The sequence below is a fragment of the Citrus sinensis genome, chromosome 8 (genome assembly GCF_022201045.2).
Source record: "Citrus sinensis cultivar Valencia sweet orange chromosome 8, DVS_A1.0, whole genome shotgun sequence".
NCBI classification, from domain to species: Eukaryota; Viridiplantae; Streptophyta; class Magnoliopsida; order Sapindales; family Rutaceae; genus Citrus; species Citrus sinensis.
In genome coordinates this window covers 25,644,777-25,659,630 of record NC_068563.1, presented here as the reverse complement: position 1 = coordinate 25,659,630, position 14,854 = coordinate 25,644,777, and the positions used below count along the sequence as shown (strand labels likewise).

General features: G+C 41.7%; 1 pseudogene; it reads left to right on the top strand.

Annotated features, from left to right (window-relative positions):
* The first annotated feature begins 7,762 nt into the window (after window positions 1-7,762).
* LOC107176125 (F-box/kelch-repeat protein At5g42350-like) lies at window positions 7,763-14,630 on the top strand (annotated as a pseudogene).
* The last annotated feature ends 224 nt before the right edge of the window (window positions 14,631-14,854 follow it).

Genomic DNA, 14,854 nt, shown 5'->3' with positions numbered 1-14,854 from the left:
ACTTCGACAACATTTTCTTCCAATGAATGTTCAGCAGATTTTAAAGATTAAACTTCATATTAGCATTGCGAGGACAAATTCTATGGCATTATGTTAAACAAGAGGAGTATTCAGCGAAGTCAGGATATCATTTGGCTGTGTAGATACGTGACTCACTATGTGCTGTCTTCAGGTGATGATCATATAGGTGGCAAGCTGTTTGGAAGTTATATGTTTTGTTTGGGAGAAATACGTCGACGAGACCAGGCATGGTGAGCAGATATCCTATGGCAGAGTTCTGCGAACCGGTGTGTTCCGTAAAAGCCTGGTGCGCGGGGGAACAGGAGCAGAAATATCCTGCTCGTCCACGAGCACGTCATCCGCGAGGCAAATTTCCTGTAAGAGGCATAAGGCCATTCCGGCTAGAGGTCGAGAGGCGAGGAGACCCGGTCGACGGCAGTTGGCAAGACCTGCTCTCCAGCCCGAGAATCTAGGCACGACAGCCACGCTTTCCCCAGAACCGTGACATAACACGCAAGATCCCACGTTTGCCCATAACGCAGCATAACGCAGCAGTCGGAGTCCCATACCGTCCCCCAAAAAAGCAGAAACAAGATCTCACGAAACCACGACAGCCACGCTTTCCCCAGAACCGTGGCGTAACACGCAAGATCCCACGTTTGCCCATAACGCGGCAGTCAGAGTCCCATACCGTCTCGAAAAAAGCAGAAAACTGGGATTCAGAGGAAGCCTATAAAAAGGTAGCCAACGAAGGTAAATGGGTTAGCATTTTTGAGATTAGAAAAGAAAATTCTAAAGAAGAGAAAACCACGAAAAAGCCATAAGATCTGTGGCAAGCGTTCCCCGAACCTTCATATCTGACTTAAGCGTCGGAGGGTTTGCGCCGGGAAAACAACCGGCGTACTCTGACTTGTCTGTGTGCGCAGGAACCTCTGGAGAAGAAGCCTTGCGAGGAGATCCCCTGGTCGTGATGACGTTGATCGAGCAGAGATCCTGGTCGTAGAACGAGGAGAACCGGAATCCCGCATCAACATTTTGGCGCCGTCTGTGGGGACCGGTACGAGAAGCCAATTTTTCGTCTCTATCAATTTTCATTAAGTCGAAGCAAATCAGAAAGTTACAGTGCATAAATGGATGAGCTTGCTTAAACAAGGAAACAAAAACCTTAAATGAGAGCACATCGAAGGCACACGTTTGTAGAAATCAGAACAGGTCAGAAGTTAAATTTTTATTTACAAGCAATTTCTTTCATAAAAATTTAATTATTTCTCTAAATCCTACTATGTGAAATGAGAATACCTTATATTCATTAAATTGATTGTGCTCATATGAGGGCTGACAGTATAACTTAGTGAACTTGATTTCTTGAAAGTTACTCAATATGAGAATGATTTAAGAATGAGAGCTAGACTAACGTTGAGAAGCCAATCAAAGTTTACTTCTAAGGCATGCAAAGGCTCACTAAGTCTCAAAGCCTGTTTTATTGCGAGACAGAAGCCAAGCATGCCAGGATCTGCTCGGCCACGAGAAGGCGAGCAGAATCCTCAAGCATCGAAGAATTCGCTAAGGCATGCAAAGGCTCGTCAAGTCTCAAAGCCTGTTTTATGGCGAGACAGAAGCCAAGCATGCCAGGATCTGCTCGGCCACGAGAAGGCTAGCAGAATCCCAAGCTTTGAAGAAATCATCAAAGGCATGCAAAGGCTCATCAAGTCTCAAAGCCTGTCTTATGGCGAGACAGAAGCCAAGCATGCCAGGATCTGCTCGGCCGCGAGAAGGCGAGCAAAATCCCAATCCTCGAAGAATCAAAGGCATGCAAAGGCTCAACAAAGTCTCAAAGCCCGTCTTATAGCGAGACAGAAGCCAAGCATGCCAGGATCTGCTCGACCACGAGAAGGCGAACAGACTCCAAAGCATTCGAAGAAATTCCTGAGGCATGCAAAGGCTCAACAAAGTCTCAAAGCCTATCTTATGGCGAGACAGAAGCCAAGCATGCTAGGATCTGCTCGGCCACGAGAAGGCGAGCAGAATCCCAATCCTCGAAGAATCCAAGGCATGCAAAGGCTCGACAAAGTCTCAAAGCCTGTCTTATGGCGAGACAGAAGCCAAGCATACCAGGATCTGCTCGGCCACGAGAAGGCGAGCAGAATCCCAATCCTCGAAGAATCAAAGGCATGCAAAGGCTTAACAAAGTCTCAAAGCCAGTCTTATGGCGAGACAGAAACCAAGCATGCCAGGATCTGCTCAGCCACGAGAAGGCGAGCAGAATCCCAATCCTCGAAGAATCAAAGGCATGCAAAGGATCAACAAAGTCTCAAAGCCTATCTTATGGCGAGACAGAAGCCAAGCATGCTAGGATCTGCTCGGCCACGAGAAGGCGAGCAGAATCCCAATCCTCGAAGAATCCAAGGCATGCAAAGGCTCGACAAAGTCTCAAAGCCTGTCTTATGGCGAGACAGAAGCCAAGCATGCCAGGATCTGCTCGACCACGAGAAGGCGAGCAGACTCCAAAGCATTCGAAGAAATTCCTGAGGCATGCAAAGGCTCAACAAAGCCTCAAAGCCTGTCTTATGGCGAGACAGAAGCCAAGCATGCCAGGATCTGCTCGGCCACGAGAAGGCGAGCAGAATCCCAATCCTCGAAGAATCCAAGGCATGCAAAGGCTCGACAAACTCTTAAAGCCTGTCTTATGGCGAGACAGAAGCCAAGCATGCCAGGATCTGCTCGACCACGAGAAGGCGAGCAGACTCCAAAGCATTCGAAGAAATTCCTGAGGCATGCAAAGGCTCAACAAAGTCTCAAAGCCTGTCTTATGGTGAGACAGAAGCCAAGCATGCCAGGATCTGCTCGGCCACGAGAAGGCGAGCAAAATCCCAATCCTCGAAGAATCAAGGGCATGCAAAGGCTCAACAAAGTCTCAAAGCCTGTCTTATGGCGAGACAGAAGCGAAGCTTGCCAGGATCTGCTCGACCACGAGAAGACGAGCAGACTCCAAAGCATTCGAAGAAATTCCTGAGGCATGCAAAGGCTCACAAAGACTCAAAGCCTGTCTTATGGCGAGACAGAAGCCAAGCATGCCAGGATCTGCTCGTCCACGAGAAGGCGAGCAGAATCCCAATCCTCGAAGAATCAAAGGCATGCAAAGGCTCGACAAACTCTCAAAGCCTGTCTTATGGCGAGACAGAAGCCAAGCATGCCAGGATCTGCTCGGCCACGAGAAGGCGAGCAGAATCCCAATCCTCGAAGAATCAAAGGCATGCAAAGGCTCAACAAAGTCTCAAAGCCTGTCTTATGGCGAGATAGAAGCCAAGCATGCCAGGATCTGCTCGACCACGAGAAGGCGAGCAGACTCCAAAGCATTTGAAGAAATTCCTGAGGCATGCAAAGGCTCAACAAAGTCTCAAAACCTGTCTTATGGCGAGACAGAAGCCAAGCATGCCAGGATCTGCTCGACCACGAGAAGACGAGCAGACTCCAAAGCATTCGAAGAAATTCCTGAGGCATGCAAAGGCTCACAAAGTCTCAAAGCCTGTCTTATGGCGAGAAAGAAGCCAAGCATACCAGGATCTGCTCGGCCACGAGAAGGCGAGCAGAATCCCAATCCTCGAAGAATCAAAGGCATGCAAAGGCTCGACAAAGTCTCAAAGCCTGTCTTATGGCGAGACAGAAGCCAAGCATGCCAGGATCTGCTCGGCCACGAGAAGGCGAGCAGAATCCCAATCCTCGAAGAATCCAAGGCATGCAAAGGCTCCACAAAGTCTCAAAGCCTGTCTTATGGCGAGACAGAAGCCAAGCATGCCAGGATCTGCGCAACCACGAGAAGGCGAGCAGACTCCAAAGCATTCGAAGAAATTCCTGAGGCATGCAAAGGCTCACAAAGTCTCAAAGCCTGTCTTATGGCGAGACAGAAGCCAAGCATGCCAGGATCTGCGCGGCCACGAGAAGGCGAGCAGAATCCCAATCCTCGAAGAATCAAAGGCATGCAAAGGCTCGTCAAAGTCTCAAAGCCTGTCTTATGGCGAGACAGAAGCCAAGCATGCCAGGATCTGCTCGGCCACGAGAAGGCGAGCAGAATCCCAATCCTGGAAGAATCCAAGGCATGCAAAGGCTCGACAAAGTCTCAAAGTCTGTCTTATGGCGAGACAGAAGCCAAGCATGCCAGGATCTGCTCGACCACGAGAAGGCGAGCAGACTCCAAAGCATTCGAAGAAATTCCCAAGGCATGCAAAGGCTCGACAAAGTCTCAAAGCCTGTCTTATGGCGAGACAGAAGCCAAGCATGCCAGGATCTGCTCGACAACGAGAAGGCGAGCAGACTCCAAAGCATTCGAAGGAATTCCTGAGGCATGCAAAGGCTCACCAAGTCTCAAAGCCTGTTTTATGGCGAGACAGATGCCAAGCGTGCCAGGATCTGCTCGACCGCGCGAAGGCGAGCCGAATCCCAGGCATTGAAGAATCTTCAAAGGCGTGTGGCAAAACCATGCGCAAAGCCGGAACCTGGTCGTCTAGACAAAGACAAGCAGATTCTTAAACAAAAATTAATTCATAATTACAACACAAGAAAGTAATCAAAAAACATTTTTATTAATTTGTTAATAATTAACAGAGAGGATTTGGTTTTCCTAATGAGGACGGACTCTTGGGTTGCCAGCATTTAACAGCGCCGAATCCCGAGGGTCTCATAACCGTCGGTTTGAAATTCAAATGGAGGGGGGGATTTCTGCCACGTCACCTCGTCCGTAATTAAATGCGACGTGATTCTTGGCAGCCTTTTCCAATCCCACGCGAGCGAGTACTATCGAGTTTCTACTGCTGGTCCACTACATTACCCAACACCAGAAACTGGGGGACCGGTGTTTGGGAGAAATACGTCGACGAGACCAGGCATGGTGAGCAGATATCCTATGGCAGAGTTCTACGAACCGGTGTGTTCCGTAAAAGCCTGGTGCGCGGGGGAACAGGAGCAGAAATATCCTGCTCGTCCACGAGCACGTCATCCGCGAGGCAAATTTCCTGTAAGAGGCATAAGGCCATTCCGGCTAGAGGTCGAGAGGCGAGGAGACCCGGTCGACGGCAGTTGGCAAGACCTGCTCTCCAGCCCGAGAATCTAGGCACGACAGCCACGCTTTCCCCAGAACCGTGACATAACACGCAAGATCCCACGTTTGCCCATAACGCAGCATAACGCAGCAGTCGGAGTCCCATACCGTCCCCCAAAAAAGCAGAAACAAGATCTCACGAAACCACGACAGCCACGCTTTCCCCAGAACCGTGGCGTAACACGCAAGATCCCACGTTTGCCCATAACGCGGCAGTCAGAGTCCCATACCGTCTCGAAAAAAGCAGAAAACTGGGATTCAGAGGAAGCCTATAAAAAGGTAGCCAACGAAGGTAAATGGGTTAGCATTTTTCAGATTAGAAAAGAAAATTCTAAAGAAGAGAAAACCACGAAAAAGCCATAAGATCTGTGGCAAGCGTTCCCCGAACCTTCATATCTGACTTGAGCGTCGGAGGGTTTGCGCCGGGAAAACAACCGGCGTACTCTGACTTGTCTGTGTGGGCAGGAACCTCTGGAGAAGAAGCCTTGCGAGGAGACCCCCTGGTCGTGATGACGTTGATCGAGCAGAGATCCTGGTCGTAGAATGAGGAGAACCGGAATCCCGCATCAACATGTTCCTCCAAAGGTACCTATTTTTCTTTAGTGAGCTTCATTAGATATTTTGCCAACAATAGAAAAATTAAAATCAAAGAGAGTTGTACCAGATTCGATATGTCGTATGTGGCCATTTAGAGGGGACATTGATGCATGTTTTAATGGGATGTAATGAGGCCCAGGAGGTGTGAAAATTAACTAAGTTTGAGGTGTTAGTTTTGCAGAATAATAGATATGATTTACGGGGTTTTTTAGTATGCAAGATCTGTGCTTATGCTTGCTGTATTGCCTTTACTTGCGATGCTTACTTGGAGCATTTGGGAAGCTCGAAATAGATATTTGTATGAGAGGATTCAAGTGGTGCCATCATATATAAGTCGAAATAGATATATGTTCAATCTTTTGGTAATGTGCAATTTGTCAATGGAAGTTGTGTGCAACGTAGTGGTGTTTTATCTGTTCAGAAATGGGAAAAGCCTCCATTATATTAGTATAAATAAAATGTGAATGCAGCTGTGGATAAAGTGAATGGCAGGGTAGGTTATGGAGCAGTGATTCGTAATATTGTTGGAAAGGTTATGGTTGTGGGGTTGATCAGGGAGTTTTTTCAGATGATTTGGATATAGTAAAGGCTGAAGCGATTTGCTTTAGTGTAAAACTCACTAGTGAGACTAGTTTGTCTCCGTTGGTGGTGGAGTCGGATTCACTGTGGATTATTCAATTTGTTTTAGGTAAATGTCATATATGCATAGAGTTATTTTGGATTATTTAAGAGGTATAGAGGCTAATTTTAATATGATAGAACTTTAGACTTCGGCGTATTCCAAGAGGTTGTAATCCTGCTGATGTATTAGCTAAATTTGCTCTTAAGAGTTCTAGATCTTTAGTTTACTTGGAAGATTATCCAATCCTCTTAGAATGTTATCTCTAATTTTTATCTTTAAAACATATTACCCATCTTCATTAGTTTTTTATCTATCGTTTAATGTAATTTCAGGTATGGTTAGAATTGAACTAAAACCGGGGTTTAAATACGATTATTAAGGGGTGCCAATTGTGCTACTCCTATGTTTCTAATAAATGGGTTATTGTATTACGGTCAGCTTGTTTTGTTCGCCCGACCCTTTTTTTTTTCTTTGCACATTAGACTTGAGGAATCAGCGCACATTGGGACATTATCTATTCAACTGGCTTGTGGTCACCGGTGCAACATACCAGCATTTTGTGTTATTTAAATAAATGGGGCATTCCAACTCTGACTTGTTTAAATTAAGCTTTGGGACCTAGCTGGCTAGATTTCTATCTACTAGCAAAATTAATCACGTGTATACAGAAAAGTTGAACTACTAATTTGGTCATGGTCTTTACTTTTAATTCTAAGAGAACATGAGTTGAAAGAAAGATTTGGAGATTTAAGAATGATGATTGATCGAGTGATCAGCAAGCAGACTGAAGTAAGCTTTTGCCTTTTACTTTCTCAAAAAATTTGGATGATGGAACAAAAGATAAGATTACATTTTGGCCCGTTGGGTTCAGTATTTATGCACACCAAATCAGTCTTAACATGATTTAGGAAGAATTTTAAAGAAGAACAAATAGGTTTTAAGATCTAAGAGCATCGTAGTGGTCTTACAAAAAAATTGTATCTGGGCATTTCTATCAATTGACAAAAATACCTATGTAGAGAATGTCTTGGGAGATATATCATTTTTTAATTTACACTTAACACGCTTAAAATATCTTTGTATAATACTACAAAAACGACAATGAGATTGTAAACTGAAACAACATTTATTTGTTTATTATGAAGAGGAACCATTTGATGAGCACAGTCATGCTCCTCATAGTACGCAAATGCACATTTATTTATGAGATCTAGCACACGACTGCACACATCTAAACAAAGACCTTGTTGTAAGCAATGCTACATTTACATAATTAAGGAATGGCATCAATAAATAAAGAGAGTACACAATCGTTAGTATTTTCTTGAACATCGTCTTCATCTCTAAATTGGTACATGCAGTGAGTCATTCTCGCCAAATTCATTGCAATCCTAATAAAAATTTTGGACGAGTAATGTGGGTTTGCTCGGACAGAGCCAACATCTGGAATCTCGTCTTTACATTGTTTGCTTTTTCACATTCAACCACTTCGCAGAAACCGATTTTGCTTTCACATTTCTACATCATGTGGGTTTATTGGATGAAGAGGTTGTATGAAGATAGAAATGAGAATATGGTTCAGGTTTTGGTAAGGAAAAGAGAAGAATGATTTGTGAGTGTCCGACTGGCGAGGAGGATTCTCTTCGTTAGGATTTTAAATCTTTGAGTGTGTCAAAACGGCTTGTTAAAAGTGTTAGCCGAAAATTGAGGAATAAGAATCTAAGAAACTATGATGGGGATGACGAAGATGATGTGAAAGGGGTGTCTTTAAAATGTCTCACATTATATGGAAGAGGCGTGGGTTGCAAAGTAGGTGCTGAAACTGGAGAGGAATGTGGGGATCCGAGTAGTAGGAGGAGGTCAAGTGCTAGTGAAGAAGGAAAGGGATACAAACCATTTTGTGGTTCTGAGGAAACAGGAGTGGGAGTGGATTTTTTCTCATATGGGGTGAAAGAGAAGTTTTGGAAGAAAAGTAACAGCAAAAACTTGGAACTCGAAGATTCGGTGAGAAATAGCAGGATGCACATTTTTCTTCCAGATGACATTCTGGAGATGTGCTTGGTGAGATTCCCATCGACGAGTCTTATGAATGATCGCCTTGTGTGCAAGAAATGGAGACACTTGACTACCACTCCTCGGTTTCTGCAGATGAGACGGGAAGGTTTGCATCAAAATCCTTGGTTGTTTCTGTTTGGTGCTGTTAAGGATGGCTATTGCTCTGGGGAGATTCATGCGCTGGATGTTTCTCAAGACCAGTGGCATAGGATTGATGCCAGTATTCTCAAAGTAAGATTCATGTTCTCTGTGTCAACATTATACTATCTCCAATAAATAACTTGATTGCATAAATCAAGCACTTGATTACTAGCGTAATCTTGGGGTTAGCTGTATACTTATTGTAAAATACCCAAATTATTGGGATTGATTATTCTACTTACCTTGTACAGAATTATTTTACAACTATAAGAACTGGTATGTCTCAACAAATGGGAGAACCGGTTTTCCAAAAATTATTTGTCTCTTTTGTTCTCTATTATTTGATATGGTATCAGAGCCATGCACGTATAAGAGAAAATCTTGAAATTTCTTATAACATCATAGCAAATTGTTGTGTTGTTCGCGGATAGAGATATCAACGTTCATTCGTGGAAATTGAGATCTTATTGTTGCAATCTTGATTGAGAGTTTCAATCGTGTCGGTGGGACATCTTAGGTAAGTGAACATTTTCTTTATTCTAGTGTTTAAAATGTCACAATCAGAAACCTTGGCTATCAAATTAGATGGGAAAAACTATTTCTCTTGGGAATTTCAATTTCGCATGTTTGTGAAAGGAAAAGACTTGTGGGGTTATGTTGATGGATCTGATTCTAGGCCCCAAGAAGGAACTGATAGTGTGAAAATAAAGGAATGGGATTCAAATGATGCTAAAATAATTAGTTGGATCTTGAGTTCTGTTGATGCTCGTATTGTTCTTAGTTTGAGGCCTTTTCGTTGTTCTAAGGATATGTGGAATTATTTAAAAAAAATTTACAATCAAGAAAACTCTGCTAGACGTTTTCAACTTGAATTAGAGTTATCTGAATATAGTCAAGGGAACTTGTCAATACAAGATTATTATTCTGGTTTTTTAAATCTATGGGCTGAATACCAAGAATTGGTTTATGCTACTGTTTCACAAGAGGGGCTGTCTACTCTGCAACAAGTGCATGAAGTGTCTAAACGAGATCAGTTTCTTATGAAATTAAGGCGTGATTTTGAACCTATTCGTGCCAATCTAATGTCCAGAATTCCTTCTCCATCTTTGGATATATGTCTTGCTGAACTTCTTCGTGAAGAACAACGATGTATAACTCAATCTGTCCTTGAAGTAAAGAATAATCAGGTATCTAATCCAATGGAGGTGGCATTTGCATCGCAAGCACATGCAAGGGACATGAGCAAAGTGCAATGCTATAGTTGCAAAGAATTTGGACATATAGCCAAGCAATGCAAAAAGAAATTTTGTAACTATTGCAAAAAACCTGGACATGTGATTGATGAATGTCGACGATGGCCTCAAAATAAAAGTCCTCAAGCCTTACAAACTACTAGCTCAAATTCACATTCAGAACCTAGTTCCACAAGCCTTACTCCTGAAGTGGTACAACAGATGATTTTTTCAGCATTATCAGCTCTTGGTGTTTCAGGTAAAAATGCTTCTTCATCTCATTGTTACATTGATTCTGGTGCTTCCAACCATATGACACCTTCGTCCACATCTCTTGTCAATGTGAAACCATCCTTGGGAAATTTAGAAATTCAAACAGCAAATGGAGAAAGTGTTCCTGTTAAATCAATTGGTGATATTCCACATACTTTGCCTTTAACTAATGTATTTCATGTGCCTTGTTTAACTTCGAGTCTTATTTCTGTTGGGCAATTGGTTGAAGATAATTGTACAATCTTTTTTTCAAAATCTGGTTGTATTGTACAGGATCAAGAAACGGGGAAAGTGATCGGGAAGGGACCTAAATGTGGAAGATTGTTTACTCTAAGCTTGCCTGGCTATCTCAAGAATAAAGCCTTGTTCTCTTCACATGATTCTACTTTCAATTCTCTTTTTCAATTGTGGCATAAACGTTTGGGTCATCCAAATACCAAAACTTTGTTATCGTTGATAAAGAGTCGATTGATTTCTAATAAAGATTTTGTTAATTCTTCAGATGTGGTATTTAATTGTGATAGCTGTAAACTTGGTAAAAGTAAAACACTACCTTTTCCAGTACATCAAAATAATGTAAAAAATTGTTTTGATTTGATTCATACAGATGTTTGGAGACCATCTCCTTTTCCTTCTCATTCTCGTAAGAAATATTTTGTTTCCTTCATTGATGACTATAGCCGTCACACATGGATTTATTTTTTACATAATAAATCTGATGTATTTGATGCCTTTAAACGTTTTCTTGCATATACAAAAAATCAATTTTCCACTTCTATCAAAATCTTAAGATCTGATTCTGGAGGGGAATACATGTCTAATGATTTTCAAAATTTTCTTCAAAATGAAGGAATAATATCTCAAAAAACTTGCCCAGACACTCCTCAGCAAAATGGAATAGCTGAAAGAAAAAATCGACATCTCTTGGATGTTACTCGTGCTTTGCTTCTTGATGCATCTATACCTTCTCATTTTTGGGTGGAAGCCTTGTCTACAGCTGTACACTTGATTAATTGTATGCCATCATTTAACCTTTATAATGAGTCTCCATATTTCCGTTTGCATAATAAACATCCTGATTACACTCAATTACGTGTTTTTGGCTGTCTTTGTTATTGTCATCTTCCTGCATCAGATAGAAATAAATTGACTGTACAATCTGCAAGATGTGCATTTCTTGGGTATGCATCTGATCGCAAAGGTTTCCTTTGTTATGATCCCAAAGCTCGTCGTACTCGTATATCTCGGAATGTTATTTTTGTTGAAAATATTTATTTTTTTCAAAATACCCATGTCACTACTTCTTTATCTCCATGTTCTAATCTTCATGACTTTGATAGTGATATTCTTAACAAGGCAAGGTTTAATCTTGGGACAGAAAGTGAGCAACGAGACAAAACTAACAGTCAAGAAACAAAGGGTCCTCAGCGAGAATCTTCCTTATCTCTTGATCCAAGCCCTGAAACACATGATCCAAGTCTTTAAACACATGAGTCAAACACAATGTCCATTGCACCTCCATTACGAAGATCTAGTAGACAAATCAAACCACCTGACCGCTTGTCTCTTATGGCCACATTGTCACCTATGAGTATTCCAAACTCTTATTCCCAAGCCAAACAATATTCACATTGGCAGGTTGCAATGGATGAAGAGCTAGAAGCATTAAAAAGAAATCATACATGGGATATTGTCTCTTGTCCCGCTGGTTGTACACCAATTGGGTGCAAATGGGTTTACTCTATCAAACAAAAAGCTGATGGTTCTTTGGATCGTTATAAAGCTCGTTTGGTTGCTCTTGGGAATTGGCAAGAATATGGTATAAACTATCATGAGACCTTTGCTCCAGTGGCCAAAATACCACAGTTCGCATTTTGTTAGCGATTGCGGGTTCACAAGCATGGCCTCCTTTTCAAATGGATGTAAAAAATGCATTCTTGCATGGAGATCTACAAGAAGAAGTCTACATGAAGCTTCCGCCTGGAGTAAGCTCTAATTCAAAAGCTCAAGTATGTCGTCTACGACGTTCTCTTTATGGGCTTAAACAAGCACCACATTCATGGTTTACAAAGTTTGGTCAAATACTGCATCAGTTGGGTTTTCACCAGAGCTCTAATGATCCTTCTATGTTTATTCGACGTTCAGCTGCTGGTATCATTATTCTTCTTGTTTATGTAGATGATATAATTATTACGGGGACTGACACATCTGGTATCCAACAATTTAAGGAGTCTTTGCATTCATATTTTCAAATGAAAGATCTTGGCAATCTCACTTATTTTCTTGGCCTTGAGGTATATCATTCAAGTGAAAGCATCTACGTCCATCAGCATAAATACACAAAAGATTTAATTGCTTTGGCAAGACTTGAAGATTCAACGGTCATAAACACTCCACTTGAGATCAATGTGAAATATTCGAAAGATGATGGCGACTTGCTTTCTGATCCTACACTATATCGGAAACTAGTCGGGAGTTTAATTTATTTGATGATTACCCGACCAGACATCTCTTATGCAGTGAACTTAATGAGCCAATTTATGCATGAGCCTCGACATTTACATCTTTCAGCAGTTAAAAGAATAATCTGTTATTTGCTTGGGACTCTTAATCGTGGACTACTTTACAAGGCTGGCTCCCCTCTTGTTCTCAAAGCTTATAGTGATGCTGATTGGGCTGGGTGTTCAGACTCTCGTCGATCAACTACAGGTTGGTGTATGTATCTTGGGGACAATCTTGTCTCTTGGAAATGCAAAAAACAAGAGAGTGTGTCTAAATCCTCTACTGAAGCAGAGTATAGAGCTATGTCGGGTGCTTGTTCTGAAATCGTATGGCTACGACGACTTGTATCTGAATTGGGTTTTCCTCAAGCGTCTCCAACGCTATTGCATGCTGATAACAAGAGTGCCATACAAATTGCTGAAAATCCTGTGTTTCATGAAAGAACTGAACATATTGAGGTTGACTGCCACTATATTCGAGATGCTTATGCTGATGGTACCATTCAATTACCTCATGTGTCCACAACATTTCAAATTGCAGATATATTTACAAAGTCCCTGAGCAAGATACGGCATCAGTTCTTGGTTGGCAAATTGAAGCTTGTTGATTCACCAGCATCAATTTGAAGAAGGCTGTCAACATTATACTATCTCCAATAAATAACTTGATTGCATAAATCAAGCACTTGATTACTAGCGTAATCTTGGGGTTAGCTGTATACTTATTGTAAAATACCCAAATTATTGGGATTGATTATTCTACTTACCTTGTACAGAATTATTTTACAACTATAAGAACTGGTATGTCTCAACAAATGGGAGAACCGATTTTCCAAAAATTATTTGTCTCTTTTGTTCTCTATTATTTCATACTCTGTTGTCAGCATCATGGATGATGTCTATGTTGTTGGGGGTTGTTCAAGCTTGACCAGCTTTGAAAGGGTGGATGGGAGTTCATTTAAGATGCACAAAGGGGTATTGGTATTTAGTCCCTTAACTAAATCTTGGTGGAAAGTTGCATCTATGAGATATGCCAGATCAATGCCTATTTTAGGAATATCTGAGGTGAGTCCGGAGTTCTCTATCATCCCATGTCATCAGAGTCATCAAGATAGGTGTTCCCCCAGGTCACGACTTGGTGGGGTGTCAGATGTTTATGAGGATCCTCATAGGCTTTCACTAAGGCGTCAATACAGAAATTCTTTCGATGGATTTGAGGGTTCGTTGTTGCCCAACAGAAAGTCATATAAGTTTATTAGACAAAAAAGTGATCAGTCAATCGCAAAAGCCAGTAAAAGGTTTGTTTTGATTGCTGTAGGAGGCCTTGGATCTTGGGATGAGCCCTTGGATTCTGGAGAAATATATGATTCTGTATCCAATAAATGGATGGAAATCCAGAGGTTGCCAGTAGATTTTGGGGTTGTTTCTTCTGGAGTTGTTTGCAATGGGATATTTTATGTCTATTCTGAGACTGACAAACTGGCAGGATATTACATAGAAAGAGGCTTCTGGATTGGAATCCAAACCTCTCCATTTCCTCCCTGTGTTATTGAGTACTACCCAAAACTTGTGTCCTGTATTGGTCGTCTATTCATGCTTTCTGTCTCCTGGTGTGAAGGGGATGGTCAAATAGGCTGTAGAAACAAGGCAGTGAGAAAATTATAGGGGCTAGATCTCATGTACCTCAGCTGGAGTGCTGGACTAAGGTCTCTGTACATCCTGATGCTCCAATGGACTGGAGTGCTGCATTTGTTGCAGACAGAAACCATATATTTGGTGTCGAAATGTTTAAGATATTTGGTCAGGTGCTGGACTTCTTGACTGTATGTGACGTGTCGGAAAAGTGGATGAACTGGAGCCATATCTCAAGAAATCACATGGATTATGAACTGGATGCTACTTCATGCATGACTAAATCATTGGCTGTTTTACATCTGTAATCTTGTTGGCGTATGTGCTGATTCATGCTGGAAATTTTAGGCTTGAACCTGCAAATTTCATTTCAAATTCTTTGGGTACAGTTGATTTGAACCTTTGCACCTGCCTCTAGTTTCTGTATCTTATCCTGGCTCATTTAAGAGCCATGTTGCACATGTAGCCATTTATGTACTCTCTTTGCCATTGTTTATGAATTATTCGTGTTTTTCAAAAAAAAAAATATGGGTTTCCAAATCAAACACTGTTCATCTTCATCCAATTCTCAGCAATCAAATCTCGTATATGTTCAAGAGCCTTACCTTATGAAATTCCAGTTTCATGCATGTAACATTGAATTGATTTAGGAATATCTCCCCTCTTCAGCTCATCTTAATAATTAGTTAAATTAGCATATATTATA